Source organism: Oncorhynchus tshawytscha, linkage group LG24 (genome assembly GCF_018296145.1).
Source record: "Oncorhynchus tshawytscha isolate Ot180627B linkage group LG24, Otsh_v2.0, whole genome shotgun sequence".
NCBI lineage: Eukaryota > Metazoa > Chordata > Actinopteri > Salmoniformes > Salmonidae > Oncorhynchus > Oncorhynchus tshawytscha.
In genome coordinates, this window is record NC_056452.1 from 6,888,278 (window position 1) to 6,906,132 (window position 17,855).

The following is a 17,855-nucleotide window of genomic DNA, read 5'->3' on the forward strand; positions in this document are numbered from 1 at the left end:
CAAAGATTTAGGGAGTCCCATTGCTTTAGGACTTGGTCAGGTGGTTTAAGCATGTCCCAGTTTAGGTCACCTAGGAGGACAAATTCAGACTTAGTGTAAGAGGCCATGAGATAGCGTAGGGCATTTAGGGTACAGGCCGGTGCTGATGATGGCCGATAACACCCAGCAACAGTCAACAAAGAGTTATTTGAAAGTTTAAGGTGTAAAACCAGCAAATCAAATTGTTTGGGGACAGACTTGGTGGAGACAACTGAGCACTGAAGGTGTTCCTTGGTAAAGATTGCCACTCCACCACCTTTGGAAGATCTGTCTTGCTGAAAAAGGTTATAACCAGAAAGGTCAACATCAGTGTTCAAAACACTCTTTCATAACCATGTCTCAGTAACGACCACACTTGCAATTGATCCATTTTAGGTAATAAGCTTCTAGTGTTAATGTGCAGAAAAACTAGGTTTTTACGAGAGCACAAATCAGTGAAGCAGATATCAGAGCACAAATCAGAATTGGGGCTAGCAACAGTAGATGGGCCAGGGTGTACATGCACATTTCCAGATATCATCAACAGTAATACAATCAGGGCACGGCAGAGGACAGGGAGAGCTCTGCAGTGTTGACTTATAACATTTGGCAACAAGATCATATTGTACAGCAATTTCATCAGGTAGCATGAATACAAAACTGGCGAGAAGGGGTTTGAGTAGGACAGGAGGCCAAGAGTCTGTGTTACCAATAGAGAGTCAGAGTCCAGAGTATGGGAACAAACATAGACTGTTCCACTGTTGGGTCAACAAGCAAGTTCATAGTCAAAAAAGCATGCAGGAGTCATGAGGCAAATAGCATAAAGCACAAGCGAAAAACATAACAACTTGGGGCTAGCCATTGTAAGTTCAGAGTCACTTGCCTCAACAGTGCATGTGTGCTGGGGATGAGCGAAAGCTGGGGAGAGAGGGGGGAGTGTAGTGGGGGTACCTATACCAGACAGGGAAAGACAGGCCAGGGCAGACAGTGAACAGATCGCCAGGTGGAATCAAATCAAAATCAAATCAAATCAAATCAAATTTTATTTGTCACATACACATGGTTAGCAGATGTTAATGCGAGTGTAGGGAAATGCTTGTGCTTCTAGTTCCGACAATGCAGTAATAACAAAAAAGTAATCTAACTAACAATTCCAAAAAAAACTACTGTCTTATACACAGTGTAAGGGGATAAAGAATATGTACATAAGGATATATGAATGAGTAATGGTACAGAGCAGCATAGGCAAGATACAGTAGATGATATCGAGTACAGTATATACATATGAGATAAGTATGTAAACCAAGTGGCATAGTTAAAGTGGCTAGTGATACATGTATTACATAAGGATGCAGTCGATGATATAGAGTACAGTATCAACGTATGCATATGAGATGAACAATGTAGGGTAAGTAACATTATATAAGGTAGCATTGTTTAAAGTGGCTAGTGATATATTTACATCATTTCCCATCAATTCCCATGATTAAAGTGGCTGGAGTAGAGTCAGTGTCATTGACAGTGTGTTGGCAGTAGCCACTCAATGTTAGTGGGGGCTGTTTAACAGTCTGATGGCCTTGAGATAGAAGCTGTTTTTCAGTCTCTCGGTCCCAGCTTTGATGCACCTGTACTGACCTCGCCTTCTGGATGACAGCGGGGTGAACAGGCAGTGGCTCGGGTGGTTGATGTCCTTGATGATCTTTATGGCCTTCCTGTAGCATCGGGTGGTGTAGGTGTCCTGGAGGGCAGGTAGTTTGCCCCCGGTGATGCGTTGTGCAGACCTCACTACCCTCTGGAGAGCCTTACGGTGGAGGGCGGTGCAGTTGCCATACCAGGCGGTGATACAGCCCGCCAGGATGCTCTCGATTGTGCATCTGTAGAAGTTTGTGAGTGCTTTTGGTGACAAGCCGAATTTCTTCAGCCTCCTGAGGTTGAAGAGGCGCTGCTGCGCCTTCCTCACGATGCTGTCTGTGTGAGTGGACCAATTCAGTTTGTCTGTGATGTGTATGCCGAGGAACTTAAAACTTGCTACCCTCTCCACTACTGTTCCATCGATGTGGATGGGGGTGTTCCCTCTGCTGTTTCCTGAAGTCCACAATCATCTCCTTAGTTTTGTTGACGTTGAGTGTGAGGTTATTTTCCTGACACCACACTCCGAGGGCCCTCACCTCCTCCCTGTAGGCCGTTTCGTCGTTGTTGGTAATCAAGCCTACCACTGTTGTGTCGTCCGCAAACTTGATGATTGAGTTGGAGGCGTGCATGGCCACGCAGTCGTGGGTGAACAGGGAGTACAGGAGAGGGCTCAGAACGCACCCTTGTGGGGCCCCAGTGTTGAGGATCAGCGGGGAGGAGATGTTGTTGCCTACCCTCACCACCTGGGGGCGGCCCGTCAGGAAGTCCAGTACCCAGTTGCACAGGGCGGGATCGAGACCCAGGGTCTCGAGCTTGATGACGAGCTTGGAGGGTACTATGGTGTTGAATGCCGAGCTGTAGTCAATGAACAGCATTCTCACATAGGTATTCCTCTTGTCCAGATGGGTTAGGGCAGTGTGCAGTGTGGTTGAGATTGCATCGTCTGTGGACCTATTTGGGCGGTAAGCAAATTGGAGTGGGTCAAGGGTGACAGGTAGGGTGGAGGTGATATGGTCCTTGACTAGTCTCTCAAAGCACTTCATGATGACGGATGTGAGTGCTACGGGGCGGTAGTCGTTTAGCTCAGTTACCTTAGCTTTCTTGGGAACAGGAACAATGGTGGCCCTCTTGAAGCATGTGGGAACAGCAGACTGGTATAGGGATTGATTGAATATAATCCAAGCAGCAGTGCAGCAGGCAATGGGAGAAGGTGTCACACCCACTTGGGAGAAGCTTTTTTCGGGAGGCAGATTCCTTGTAGAGAATCCCTGCTAGCTAGCTAAAGTAGCTAGCAAGTCTCGGTCCGTCTTTTCTACATTTATCCAACTAATTCTATATTTTTGCAGAACTCAGGAGCCCATGCTCTCTGAGTTGAAAGGAATATTTTTAATTAGTAGGCCTACTAAAGGCTATTCTAGACAGTCTGTCACCACCTGAAACTCTTGAATTGATCCTGATCACCCCTACACCATTTGGGTTCCAACCTGGTCTCATAGAATAGACGTAACATAATATATGTCAATCCTTGATGATAAAATGTGTATGCTATGTTACATTTGGTATGGTTACATAAGACAGATGGCACATAAGGCTAAAAGGAAAGTAGGGTGGTTGGTCGTGGTGGATGTGTTGACGTATAACGCAAACGTCTAGATACCCAAAGGTTGCGTGTTTGAATCACATCTTTAGGACAACTTTAGGATTTTATCTAATTAGCTAATGTTAAACTACTTACCTTTTTTTTGCTAATTCTTAACATATAATACGAATTGTAATTCATAACATATCATACAAAATGGGTGATGGACATCCACTAATGAATACATACAATACGAAACGTAACATATCGCACTAAATGGAGTGTCTTGGTTTATGTCCAGAATAATACAAAATGCTCTGAGACCAAGTCAATTCCATTTGAATTCAAAGCTGGAAAGAAATCCATACTGAAAATTGTTTTATTTCAAATTCATAAGGTGACTGGCGCAAACTGTGACAATTTATTTTATTAATGAATTCAATTTGAATTCATATCCTGAATTAGCTGATTTTCTGCTTTAGCCTATAAACCTTTGGAGAACTTTTGGATGGTTGCTTCAACAGGAAGGAATTTGTTGGGTTGCCCTCTCTCCCAATTTGGGTGTAAGAGTTGTTTTGATAAATCATTCTAATTGGTTGCTGTAATTAACTTAAAGCATTCAAGTTCAAATCAATTACATTTATCAAGGATTTGTCTGTCAGCTTTGTGGAGTATTGGAACACAGGTTCCACTGCAAATATAAACGCAAATACCAGAACTACCAGTAGACTACATTCCACTAGTGCCAGTGCATCAATACTGCTGTAGAAACTTGCAGCTGGGTGTATCAACACCCCCACACATGACCAAAAACATGTAAATTCGTCCACTATTTTCCATATTTTTGCAAGCGTGCCTATAGGCTACTGTAGCCTATGAGTTTACATGTCGATATTGCAATGGCTTTCATTCAATTTACAGACCATGCAATCCATTTTACAGAATGCAATCCATTTGATAAAAGTCTTCCTAATGCTTTCTCGATTTTATAAATTGACATTTCATTATCATTGTTATATTGCATATAGGCAATGTGCACCGGTGCAAACGGTTGGTTTTGCCCGATCAGACTGTTCCATCATTGCATCGCCGCCGCTCCTCGAGACAGGAGAAGAGAGGAAAGGCGTGTCCGTGGAATGAAATGGAGACTTGGCTACTACTGACATCCATTCTAACCATTTCATACCAAGCCGCTGATTAAACCCACAGCAATTGATGACACGTGTCATCGATTGCCTCAAGTATTTTCCTTCCAAGAGGGAGGCTGGCATACAATAGGCTTGTCATTGTCTAGATTCTACTCAAGGCGAATATAATGCGCTCATGGATTTTGTGCACACCTCATTTCAATAGATTAGACCCCTCGACCAACACAAGCGGATTATTGCGCTAAACAAACCCATCACCCATGTGTACAATCAGATGACCAGCCACACTGCTGCAATGGCTGCATGTCTTCTTAAAGGTTTGACTGCTCTGCACACGGAGGAAAGGGCGGAATTGCATACCATTGGTACAATATTAATCAACTAGAAATGGGTATGGCTTTTCTGTTGAGTGCAGGCTATGGAAAATTCGCACCACTTTTGTTCAGTCGCTCATGAAAAAAATAATTTTACAATTTGATAAACCCTAATTATGCAAATATCTAATGATGAAAAGAAAAAAATGATATTTGAGGCACAATAACCGGGCAAGCTTGTCGTTGTTGACTCACAACGATGCCATGTTTGGTAGGGCCTCGGATGTAAGGAACATGCAAAACATCCAGAAAAAAACGCACTGTTTACCTACAAATAGGTAGCCGACTGTTCCGTGTTATAGACATAGTCACTACAAATTGCAGACCACAAAAATGACAGGAATAATTTGCTGTCCTGAAGAGTGTAAATGGCGTCAAATGATGTCGAATCACTTTTATCCTCATAATAATGACATTGTAAATATTTGATGGATTATCCTTGTTAAAATGTTTTTTTTTAAAATTCATATGGCGACAACACATTCTTGTTCTTCCGTGCAACCGATGACACTGAGAAATTGTGATTTAAGAATAGCCTATCGCGAGGACATGTCTTACATTGCGTGTAACGATAAATAATTGCAGATACAAAAAAAACATGTTTGTGTATTGTTGCATGATGAACACTCTAAAACCAATAACAATAATGCGCATATGTATTCAATACATTTGCATAGGCTACAAGTCTATGCAAACTGGATTTTTGGCACAATATTAGGCCACACTGTTACAATATTACATTTTAATATGAACACAATTTGTATTTGTGCTACTCTGGCCCAACCTCTCCCACCTCATGGAAAAATATAAATGACAAGACCAATTCCGATTGAGAATTACGACGCCTCATTTGACTTTTCATTTGACGCGCATTTGCAATCGAGTCCGCATTGCAATAAGAAAAAACACGGTGCAATTACAGTGGATTTGGGTCAAGTAAGTAATATAATTATCTAGGTTTCCTTACCTGTGTGCAGACAGTGTGGTTGTTTCTACAGCTGCACAGTTGTTCACAGAGCGCACAGTCGTCAGACGCAGTTAACCAAGATGCCATAACGGGAGGCAGTCGCCAGAGAGCAGCAGATTTGTGATGGTGTCTCGAAGTGTCTGTCTGCCTGGCTCTGTCTTTGTCAGATCATTGAAGTAACAGTCGTATGCATACCAGCCAAATTACTCCATACCATAAAGTCATATTTATCAATCATACAATAACCCCAATTACACTTGGCATTAAATTAATTGACAGGCAATTTACTGAAAGTACATAATAGGGGACTCTTTACAAAAAAAACGGAGTAGGACTCAGACACTTGTGATACTGTTCTATCGCCCTCTCTGCCCTCCCTGTGGCCTTTATTGCCACACACCCAGTGCCAACTTTTACACTGACTTGACAAACCAGTCAGCACTTTAAAAAAGTAGCAGGGGATTTATTCAGACAGTCAGAAACTCTATACAAATTTTGAACCAACTATATCTTGGCTTGCCAACAAAAAATGTCCCCCTCTCCCTCTCCCCACACCCATCTTTCCTTCTCTCTCTCCTCCCACTTTCCCACTCTCCTTATCCTTTCTCCTCTCTCTGGAGATGTGCCAAACCTTTTTCCCTCTCTCTGTCTCTGCCTCGCTCTCTCTCTTTCTCTCTCTCTGCCTCTTTCTCCCCCTTTCACCCCTCCCTCTTTTCTCCTTCTCAGCTCTCCCTCTCTTCCTCTGCCCAAACCCCTCTCACACTCTCTCTGTCTCTCCCCTCCAATTCCCCTATCTCCCAACCCCTTCCCCTCTCTCCCTACCGCTCTCTTCTATCTCTCTCTGAAATTCTGCCCAGAACAACATCTGTCACTAGTTTTCTAGCTTAAGATGATTTGGATTTGTCCTGGACGGGACTTCACTGTCTCAGCCAAGGTGCTTCTGTAAGTCCTCATCAGACTAACCCTAAGAACCTCAGACCATTCTCTTAATCGGGGTGGCAGGGTAGCCTAGTGGTTAGAGCGTTGGACTAGTAACCCGAAAGGTTGCAAGTTCATATCCCTGAGCTGACAAGGTACAAATCTGTCATTCTGCCACTGTTCCTAGGCCATCATTGAAAATAAGAATTTGTTCTTAACTGACTTGCCTAGTTAAATAAAGAAAAAAGAAAAGAAAAAAAAAATCCTGGGTCAGCACTCTAGCACTCTGCCTCCAGGAAACACTGTCATGACAACAGTGGAGTGGGCCCTTGCAATAAGACATCCAAAGGAACTACACACATGACAACAATATATGGCTGTAATACAGACTATATCTTCCTGCAATTGCCCATTCTTGTTAACACTTCACAATAGGGTACTTGGAAGGTGTTTGATTTATATATATATTTTTTGGTAGTTTATAGACAATTCATTATTAGTTAATAGGTTGTTTTGTCAATCTTATTTTCACCAAAAGATTGAAAAGTAATCAGCATTAGTAAAACAATCTTTAGCTTATTTTTGTACCACCCAAAATATTTTTCACAACCTTTGCCTTATTTCAGACTAAACTGTGTTTATAGACACCATCACAACAAGTTTGGTGATAAAGTGGTTTATGTGTGTGTACTTAATTAATTGTCCATGTCTTGGAGAATATCCAGATTCACACATTGTAGTTTACCAATAGGTGGCATGGCATTCATGCTTTACAGTCTGTTTCACATACCTCAAATTTATGTTGAACAGCCTATGCATGAAGCTATTTTAATTCTATAACTGAGTGGACTGTTCATAAATACAATGTGTACATATGGAAAACTGGCTCTGGTTGAAGCATGTTTGCCCATGGTAGAAATGTGCACATTGGACCTGAATGACCATCCATTCAGGAGATATAGGTCCTCAAAGTTGGCCCATTTAGCCTTTTTTTAACCCCCTTACGCAACCACGAAACATCCATATCTTGGTCATCGATTAAGATAAAAGGTTGATTTTGATATATTTGAATGCTTACAAACAAGATTTCCATGCAGTTGTATAATGTCTGCAATATATATATATATATCTTTTTAAATAAAAATGGCAATTTTTAAATATTTGATGTCAATTATCTAAAAACGCTTAAGCTCAAGAGTAAGATGTGTCTCAACTGGTGGCGGGCACAACACAAACACCACCGATGATGTAAATCAGGGTCTAAGCTACAACATACTGCATGTGAATATTTTAAAAAGAATTATATCTCTTTATGCGTTTTTAGATCATTGACATTAAAGGGAAGAAAATGACATAATTTTTACTGAAACATTTTTTTCCAAGAAGTTATAAAATAGTTTGACATACCTGTTTGTAAGCTTTCAACCGATGTCAAACTCAACCGTTTAACTTTTTCAGTGGTGAAGACATGGATGTCTCGTGGTAGGGTGGGGTATGCAAAATGGGTCAACTTTGAGGACCTCTCTCCTGAATGTTCTGGCATTCAGATCCAAAAAGTCACTTTCTGATCATTTCTACCATGTGCAAACATGTATGGAATGTTTTGTTCAAATCAAAAGTGTTGCATTCTAAAATGAGATCGAATTCAAATGGAACGACCCAGTAGTTACATTTCTTCAACCCCGTCCCTCGAAAACAGTGGAGCGCGGTGGCCGCTTTGTTATTGTTCAACACAAACTGTATGATGACGTAACCAATGGTTAACAAACTAAAGGGTTATACGTAGACCTAAAATTGTTACTGACATATTCAGTTATATTAGGCCTTTTCACCAAGAAACATAGAATGCAACAAAAAATATATATGAAGCTATAGTGTAAAGTAGATTGACTATACACTTTCTCTGTTGTAAGTACTTTGCAACGCATTCCAGCATAAAGCAGTGGAAAGGGATTCAGCATGGATGTCCTGTGAGAGTTCTTCACATTCCCAGTGGATGCAGAATCAGTGCTTGGAGCTCTCCTTCAGCAGCTGTCTTGGCATTCCCCTTGAGAAAATAATACTTTTACAGTTCCGCGGCTTAAGGGAACACTTTCAGTAGATCACATTTTCTCTGATGATGGATATTTTCATAATTTGAAGTGATGAACAGCAGTAGCACTGAGTTGAGAGTAGGATTTGAAAGGTGTAATGACACTTTAAAGGAACGTTTACAGTAAATGCTTACATTGATATTTAAAACACTTTTGAGGGAATAGTGTCTTTGACATGATATAGAATGAGAGGGAATGGTCAGGATAGACATGTTCCCCTCATGGCTGTTCGTCTGGTAGACCTCCTGTTTGTGTGGTGATCCACAGTAGATATCTCTTACAACCCGAATAAAAAATGTATATTTGGTTTATTTAATACAAATAAATGACAATGGCCCTTGTTCAACTTACCTGGCTGATCACCTGACATGATATGTTTGACAAAAGCTGAAAAATAAAAATAAATGTATATCACATGAGGCTGGTGGGATGAGCTATAGGAGGACGGGCTCCATTGTAATTGCTGGAATGGAATAAATGTAACTGAACCGTGTGTGTGTGTGTGTGTGTGTGTGTGTACGCTGAAGCACTAGGTGCAGCTTTGTTGCCTATCTTGGCCAGGGCGCTCTTGAAAAATAGATTTTAATCTCAATGAGCACTTCCTGGTTAAATAAAGGTTAAATAAATAAAATAAAATAAATAAAAGATGCAATATGTAACCTTTTGGGCGACCCGACCAAATTCACATAGAAATGTGTGTCATAGATCTGTAATTCACATCAAAAGCAAATCAAAGCAGATGTAGATCTGTTCTATGTGAGCTATTTCTATGCTTCCCATTTTTAAGTTTAGTTTTTGTACCTTTCGGTTTTGTACACCAACTTCAAACAGTTGAAAATACAATATTTTTGCTGATGGAAAATATACTTCAGAGCAATTCTCTACACCATACTTGATTGTTTTGTCACAACTGAAATTAGGCGAACGATTAGAAATTTAGCAACCAGAAAATGGCGGAGCGATAACTGCATAGTACATCTTTAATTGTAATAATGTAGAATTGCATTCATTCCTATGCAGGATTGCTCCTAATGGGGAGTGCAAAAATGGCCGACTGGTGGCTTCAAAGCCTCTAAATACCTCTCAATACATAGTATCAGCAATCCAAGGTTTATATTGACTCGTATATGGGTTGAAAATGGCAGATTTCGGCACTAATAAGCCCCTAAATTGGAATATAGTGGCTGTACAGTATGCTATACATGGGCTCTGGCTCTGCGCTTCACAGCGCTGTATGGGTTTTGACTGACAGCCGCTCTGAACTTCAGCACCGCACACGACAAGAGGTTGCCCCCATCCCTCCTGGTAATTGGGCAATTTGTGCACATGTTTTGTTGTTTGAGTGAGGGAAATGCTGTAAATTAAGATTACTTGATGTATTTTGAGAGATGAGACATTGAGGATTTTAATAAATATCACCTCGCCTCAGTTTGTATGATGGCAATTTGCATATACTCCAGAATGTTATGAAGAATGATCAGATAAATTGCAATTAATTGTAAAGTCCCTCTTTGCCATGCAAATTAACTGAGTCCCCAAAAAACATTTCCACTGCATTTCAGCCCTGCCACAAATGTACCAGCTGACATCATCTCAGTGATTCTCTCGTTAACACAGGTGTGAGTGTTGACGAGAACAAGGCTGGAGATCACTCTGTCATGCTGATTGAGTTTGAATACAGACTGGAAGCTTCAAAAGGAGGGTGGTGCTTGGAATAATTGTTCTTCCTCTGTCAACCATGGTTACCTGCAAGGAAACATGTGCTGTCATTATTGCTTTGCACAAAGAGGGCTTCACAGGCAAGGATATTGCTTCCAGTAAGATTGCACCTAAATCAACCATTTATTGGATCATCAAGAACTTCAAGGAGAGTGGTTCTATTGTTGTGAAGAAGGCTTCAGGTTGCCCAAGAAATTCCAGCAAGTGCCAGGACCAACTCCTAAAGTTGATTCAGCTGTGGGATCGGGGCACCATCAGTACAGAGCTTGCAGGCAGGTGTGAGTGCAATTGCACGCACAGTGAGGTGAAGACTTTTGGAAGATGACCTGGTGTCAAGAAGGGCAGCAAAGAAGCCACTTCTCTCCAGGAAAAACATCAGGGACAGACTGATATTCTGCAAACGGTACATGGATTGGACTGCTGAGGACTGGGGTAAAGTCATTTTCTCTGATCCCCTTTCCGATTGTTTGGGGCATCCGGAAAAAAGCTTGTCCGGAGAGTACAAGATGAGCGCTACCATCAGTCCTGTGTCATGCCAACAGTAAAGTATCCTGAGACCATTCATGTGTGGGGTTGCTTCTCAGCCAAGGGAGTGGGCTCACTCACAATTTTGCCTAAGAACACAGCCATGAATAAAGAATGGTACCAACACATCCTCAGAGAGCAACTTCTTCCAACCATCAAGGAACAGTTTGGTAAAGAACATTGCCTTTTCCAGCATAATGGCGCACATAAGGCAAAAGTGATAACGAAGTGGCTCGGGGAACAAAACATCGATATTTTGGGTCCATTGCCAGGAAACTCCCCAGACCTTAATCCCATTGACAACTTGTGGTCAATCCTCAAGATGCGGGTGGACAAACAAAAACCCACAAATTCTGACAAACTCCAAGCATTGATTATGCAAGAATGGGCTGCCATCAGTCAGGATGTTGCCCGGAAGTTAATTGACAGCATGCCAGGGCGGATTGCAGAGGTCTTGAAAAAGAAGGGTCAACAATGCAAATATTGACTCTTTGCATCAACTTCATGTAATTGTCAATAAAAGCATTTGACACTTATGAAATGCTTGTAATTATACTTCAGTATTCCATAGTAACATCGGATAAAAAATATCTAAAGACACTTTGTGAAAATGTATATTTGTGTCATTCTCAAAACATTTGGCCACGACTGTACTCATGACTCCTTTCTATGTGCACCAAAATTACCATCTGTTTCTCTGAAATGTCTTGTGAAGCCTAACACTGTAAGATCGTATTTTATCATATAGCTAGTCATGTTGACAATAGAACAAGCTTTCAAATCATGCCCGTCTGTCACGATCGTTTGAAGAATATTCGGTGCCAACGTGCAGTGTGATCTGGGTTCCACATCTTTATTTAGAAATAAATTAACCACATAACAAAATAATAAAAACTAATGAAACGTGACGACAATGGAGTGCTAACATACAACTAACCATAAACAATATCCCACAAAACACAGGTGGAAAAAATGCTACTTAAATATAATCCCCAATTAGAGACAACGATAGTCAGCAGCCTCTAATTGGGAATCATACCAAACACCAACATAGAAAACAAAACTAGAACCCCACATAGAAAATATAAACTAGATTAACCCCCCAGTCACGCCCTGACCTACTCCACCACCGAAAATAAAGGCTCTCTATGGTCAGGACGTGACACCGTCTGACCCAAATTGTGATTTATAATGGAGCTTTTTGGGATTACATAAACGACAACTGTAATTGTGTGATGGCGGGGGGAGGCAGTGTTGTGTTCCAAACGAAACAACTACAAATGTGCTTGCTCTAGCTCCTCAACTGCACAGCTAGAAGAGCTCCAAAAAGTACCCCGGTTGGAGGTCTTGAGTGCTCTGTGTCACAAAAATTATGTTCTCAATGTTCATAAACTGAACTTCAATTAAAGTACTCTGTCTGTTACCAAGAGTTTGTTCTTATTGAAATGAAACAGACAGAGGCCATTTTACAATATTCAGAATGTTTATTTACGAGAGCTCTCCTGTGCATATACAAAGACGTTCCTTTTATAATATTCTCTTAACCTACGCACATACAGTGCCTTGCGAATGTATTCGGCCCCTTGAACTTTGCGACCTTTTGCCACATTTCAGGCTTCAAACATAAAGATATAAAACTGTATTTTTTTGTGAAGAATCAACAAGTGGGACACAATCATGAAGTGGAACGACATTTATTAGATATTTCACATTTTTTAACAAATCAAAAACTGAAAAATTGGGCGTGCAAAATTATTCAGCCCCTTTACTTTCAGTGCAGCAAACTCTCTCCAGAAGTTCAGTGAGGATCTCTGAATGATCCAATGTTGACCTAAATGACTAATGATTATAAATACAATCCACCTGTGTGTAATCAAGTCTCCGTATAAATGCACCTGCACTGTGATAGTCTCAGAGGTCCGTTAAAAGCGCAGAGAGCATCATGAAGAACAAGGAACACACCAGGCAGGTCCGAGATACTGTTGTGAAGAAGTTTAAAGCCGGATTTGGATACAAAAATATTTCCCAAGCTTTAAACATCCCAAGGAGCACTGTGCAAGCGATAATATTGAAATGGAAGGAGTATCAGACCACTGCAAATCTACCAAGACCTGGCCGTCCCTCTAAACTTTCAGCTCATACAAGGAGAAGACTGATCAGAGATGCAGCCAAGAGGCCCATGATCACTCTGGATGAACTGCAGAGATCTACAGCTGAGGTGGGAGACTCTGTCCATAGGACAACAATCAGTCGTATATTGCACAAATTTGGCCTTTATGGAAGAGTGGCAAGAAGAAAGCCATTTCTTAAAGATATCCATAAAAGTGTTGTTTAAAGTTTGCCACAAGCCACCTGGGAGACACACCAAACATGTGGAAGAAGGTGCTCTGGTCAGATGAAACCAAAATTGAACTTTATGGCAACAATGCAAAACGTTATGTTTGGCGTAAAAGCAACACAGCTCATCACCCTGAACACACCATCCCCACTGTCAAACATGGTGGTGGCAGCATCATGGTTTGGGCCTGCTTTTCTTCAGCAGGGACAGGGAAGATGTTTAAAATTGATGGGAAGATGGATGGAGCCAAATACAGTACCATTCTGGAAGAAAACCTGATGGAGTCTGCAAAAGACCTGAGACTGGGACGGAGATTTGTCTTCCAACAAGACAATGATCCAAAACATAAAGCAAAATCTACAATGGAATGGTTCAAAAATAAACATATCCAGGTGTTAGAATGGCCAAGTCAAAGTCCAGACCTGAATCCAATCGAGAATCTGTGGAAAGAACTGAAAACTGCTGTTCACAAATGCTCTCCATCCAACCTCACTGAGCTCGAGCTGTTTTGCAAGGAGGAATGGGAAAAAATTTCAGTCTCTCGATGTGCAAAACTGATAGAGACATACCCCAAGCGACTTACAGCTGTAATCGCAGCAAAAGGTGGCGCTACAAAGTATTAACTTAAGGGGGCTGAATAATTTTGCACGCCCAATTTTTCAGTTTTTGATTTGTTCAAAAAGTTTGAAATATCCAATAAATGTCGTTCCACTTCATGATTGTGTCTCACTTGTTGTTGATTCTTCACAAAAAAATACAGTTTTATATCTCTATGTTTGATGCCTGAAATGTGGCAAAAGGTCGCAAAGTTCAAGGGGGCCGAATACTTTCGCAAGGCACTGTACATACACAAAAACATTAGGATTTTTTCCTGAAGTCTCACCACAGTTTATTACCATTCAACTGACAGTTCCCGTCCCCCCCAGATATGGGAAACCTGGAGGGTCTCTCTCTGTCCTATTTTATCTCCCCAGAGTTACAGCCGGGTCGGTTCAAACATAGGTTAATGCGTCCCTTCATTCTCTTTCGACACACACATACATTCCTTTCTTCCAGGTCCATGTTACATAACCTCTTCCTTATGAACAAACATTATTTATCATTATAGAAAAACAGGGTAGAATTCTGTTAGGTATAGTTCTATGTTAAATCTATACATCATTTAGTCATTATTCATAAAATTCATAACACTCTGGAGCAGGTTTTCATCAATAATCTCTCTGTACCTTTCTCCGTTCATCTTTCCCTCATTCCGGACTAGTCTCCTGGTCCATGCCACTGACAAACATCCCCACAGCATGATGCTGCCACCACCATGCTTCACCATAGGGATGGTGCCAGGTTTCCTCCAAACGTGACGCTTGCCATTCAGGCCAAAGAGTTCAATCTTGGTTTCATCAGGCCAGAGAATCTTGTTTTTTAGGTGCCTATTGGCAAACTTCAAGCGGGCTGTCATGTGCCTTTTACTGAGGAGTGGCTTCCGTCTGGCCACTCTACCATAAAGGCCTGATGGGTGGAGTGCTGCAGAGATGGTTGTCCTTCTAGAAGGTTCTCCCATCTCCACAGAGGAACCATCAAGTTCTTGGTCACTTCCCTAACCAAGGCCCTTCTCCCCCGATTGCAGGGCGGCCAGCTCTAGGAAGAGTCTTGGTGGTTACAAACTTCTTCCATTTAAGAATGACGGAGGCCATTGTGTTCTTGGGGACCTTCAATGCTGCAGAAATGTTTTCGTACCCTTCCTCAGATATATGCCTCGACACAATCCTCCCTCAGAGCTCTACGCACAATTCTTTCGACCTCACGGCTTGATTTTTGCTCTGACATGCACTATCATTAGCATTAGCAAGACATGTTATTTTTGTTTTTTTATACTGACTTATGTATTTGTGTTCTGTATTTTTTGGTCATGTCTACTACAAGGTAGTCCAGTGCAATACATCTGTCAAGCTTTGTTAGAAAGCCTGCCATTGTGCCCAGAAGTTGGCTCAACCATTTGTTACCGACTTTCTAGCTTGACAATTAAACTGTGCCTTGTTGAGAGGCCAACACAAATATTTAGCCTCTTTTTAACATATTGACTTTCTGTCTTTAACTAGTCTTCCGTTGAGGTTCACCGCTAGACATCTTTTCGTACTGAATTTGATATTTGATTGGGCCCTGTTGTAATGATTCTCCCAATTTATGGAAAAGGCTGTAAACCGTAGTCAACACTGGTTAATGTTGGTCGTCTATGGGGATGGAGAGGGGGTGATTGGATGGATCACTCTTTCATTTCCAACAACATGGATAGTATGGCTTCATTGTCTGCCCCTTTGGACTGTGAGGTGTGCCAGTTACATTCCATAGGGTTATGTGGCACTGTTACAGTTAAGAAACACACAGTGCAGCATGTCTGGACATGGAAACATCTATTGTTAATGTATTTTTAGTCCTGGAAATTCTTGAAAAAAGGATTAGGTACAATCATTCTGACATGTTGTATGTGCTTAATTGATATTATGTCAAATCATGTTCACGTTTTAGTCCATTTCACAGTATTGTGCATAATTTACAGTAATTTACAATGCCGCTCTATTCAGTACATTCCTCTTTAATACCCCTTGCTCGAAATAATTGATGAAGCCATGATGAGCAGTGTCCTGATTCCCTCCCTCATGTTGTGACATTCAAAAGTGCTTGAGGTGGCACAGGAATGTAATACACTAGTCTGGATAGAGTCTTCATCAAGCATGGCACTTTAAATTATATCTACATCAGTAGGTGTCGAAATGTATCTACATTAGTAGGTGTCTAAATAGCCTTGTATTTGCTGGTTAGATACCAGGCCCGTATTCACGCCTCTCAGAGTGGGAGTGCTGATCTAGGATCAGGTCCCCCTGTCCATGTGCAATCTTATTCATTATGATCTAAAAGGTAAAACTGATCTTGGATAAGCAATCCTACTCTGTGACGCTTTTTTTTTCAATGGCCCAGGCCATTGAGAATTGACCTTTTGGTTTTGACTTGCTTTGACTCACTTTAATGACCTCTGCATTAGTTGGGTTCTGGCCCAGGGCACACACTGGGCAAAGGTGATCTTTACAAAACTAATGCCATACTCAGCCTACTGCCATAAACTTATTCACTGCTAAATCATTGTTGTAATGCAGTTTTTATGTCCAATCATTGGTTCTCTGACTTTAAACATTTTAAGTCAGATGTTGTTGATGCAGCAGAGATATAGTGGTGGGTTCATTCTGGTAAAGAATTGAATGAAGATACTGTATTTTGTTAAAAAAAAAAAAAGAAAAAAAAAGAAACTTTCCTTCACTTCTAGTATTCATCTTTGTTTTCGTTCCCATTTCACCATGTAGATATTCCAGTTAAGTTTCCATCGGGCATCCATCCATTCTTTCTTTCCCAATGAGATTCCAAATGATTTAATCCAATTTAATTTAGAGATATAGGTACAGTTGGTAATCGCTGCAAAGACCAAACATTTAAAAGAAAGTAAGGTTCCAAGTAAGTGTCCGGTCACTGCTGACTGATAGAGACATGGTAACAATCTCTTGACTAACAAAAATATGGATGTGCATTTGGATGTGCTTAAAAATAAAAAATAAACTTCTGGGCCTCCTGACTTGCACAGCGGTCTAAGGCACCACATCGCAGTGCTTGAGGCGTCACTACAGACCTGGGTTCGTTCCCGTGCTGTGTCACAACCGGTCGTGGCCGGGAATCCCATAGGGTGGCATACAATTGGCCCAGCGTCGCCTGGGTTAGGGGAGGGTTTGGCAGGGGGGAATTTACTTGGCTCATCGTGCTCTAGCGACTCCTTGAGGCGGGCCGGACGCCTGCAGGCTGACTTTGGTCATCAGTTGAACAGTGTTTCCTCCGGCACATTGGTGCGGCTGGCTTCCGGGTTAAGTTGACGGGTGTCAAGAAGCGCGGTTTGCCGGGTCATGTTTCGGGAGGATGCATGACTCGACATTCCCCTCTCCCAAGCCTATTGGGGAGTTTCAGAGATTTAAACAAGATCGTAATTGGATATCACGAAAAAGGGGCTCTTTTTTAAAATAATAGTCTAAACCTAAATTAATTACAGCACATACCTGTACAATGACCTTCAACTTTAGGCTCTGTTGATGTCTCGGGCTCTGGGGCAAGGGCCGAATCAGTAGCAGGTGCTGGAGCAGGGGCTGGATCTGTAGCAGGGGCTGGAGCTTTGCAGGGGCTTAAGTAGGACCTGGTGCTTTAGTAGTGGCTGCAGGGCCTTTAGTAGAGGCTGGCACTTTAGTAGGGGCTTTGGCTTTAGTAGGACCTGGTTCTTTAGTAGGGGCTGCTGGGCCTTTAGTAGAGGCTGACACTTTAGTAGGGGCTGGGGCTTTAGTAGGGGCTTTGGCTTTAGTAGGACCTGGTTCTTTAGTAGGGGCTGCTGGGCCTTTAGTAGAGGCTGGCACTTTAGTAGGGGCTGGGGCTTTAGTAGGGGCTGCAGGGCCTTTAGTAGAGGCTGGCACTTTAGTAGAGGCTGGGGCTTTAGTAGGACCTGGTGCTTTAGTAGGGGC

At 41.7% G+C, this 17,855-nt stretch overlaps 1 protein-coding gene across 18 annotated transcripts in view; it reads right to left on the reverse strand.

Moving 5' to 3' along the window:
• The window catches only part of mapta (microtubule-associated protein tau a), a 47,762-nt gene extending 39,443 nt beyond the window's left edge, over positions 1–8,319 (reverse strand). For 3 of the 18 annotated variants that reach the window (XM_024387027.2, XM_024387028.2, XM_024387024.2), the window contains exon 1: positions 5,719–5,927. The gene's annotated coding sequence lies outside the window, so the exon portion shown is untranslated. Of the gene's footprint in view, positions 1–5,718; positions 5,956–8,043 lie in introns of those variants that run through there. The other 15 variants (XM_024387033.2, XM_024387026.2, XM_024387022.2 and 12 more) reach the window with 11 other exon arrangements.
• Between the last annotated feature and the right edge of the window lie 9,536 nt (positions 8,320–17,855).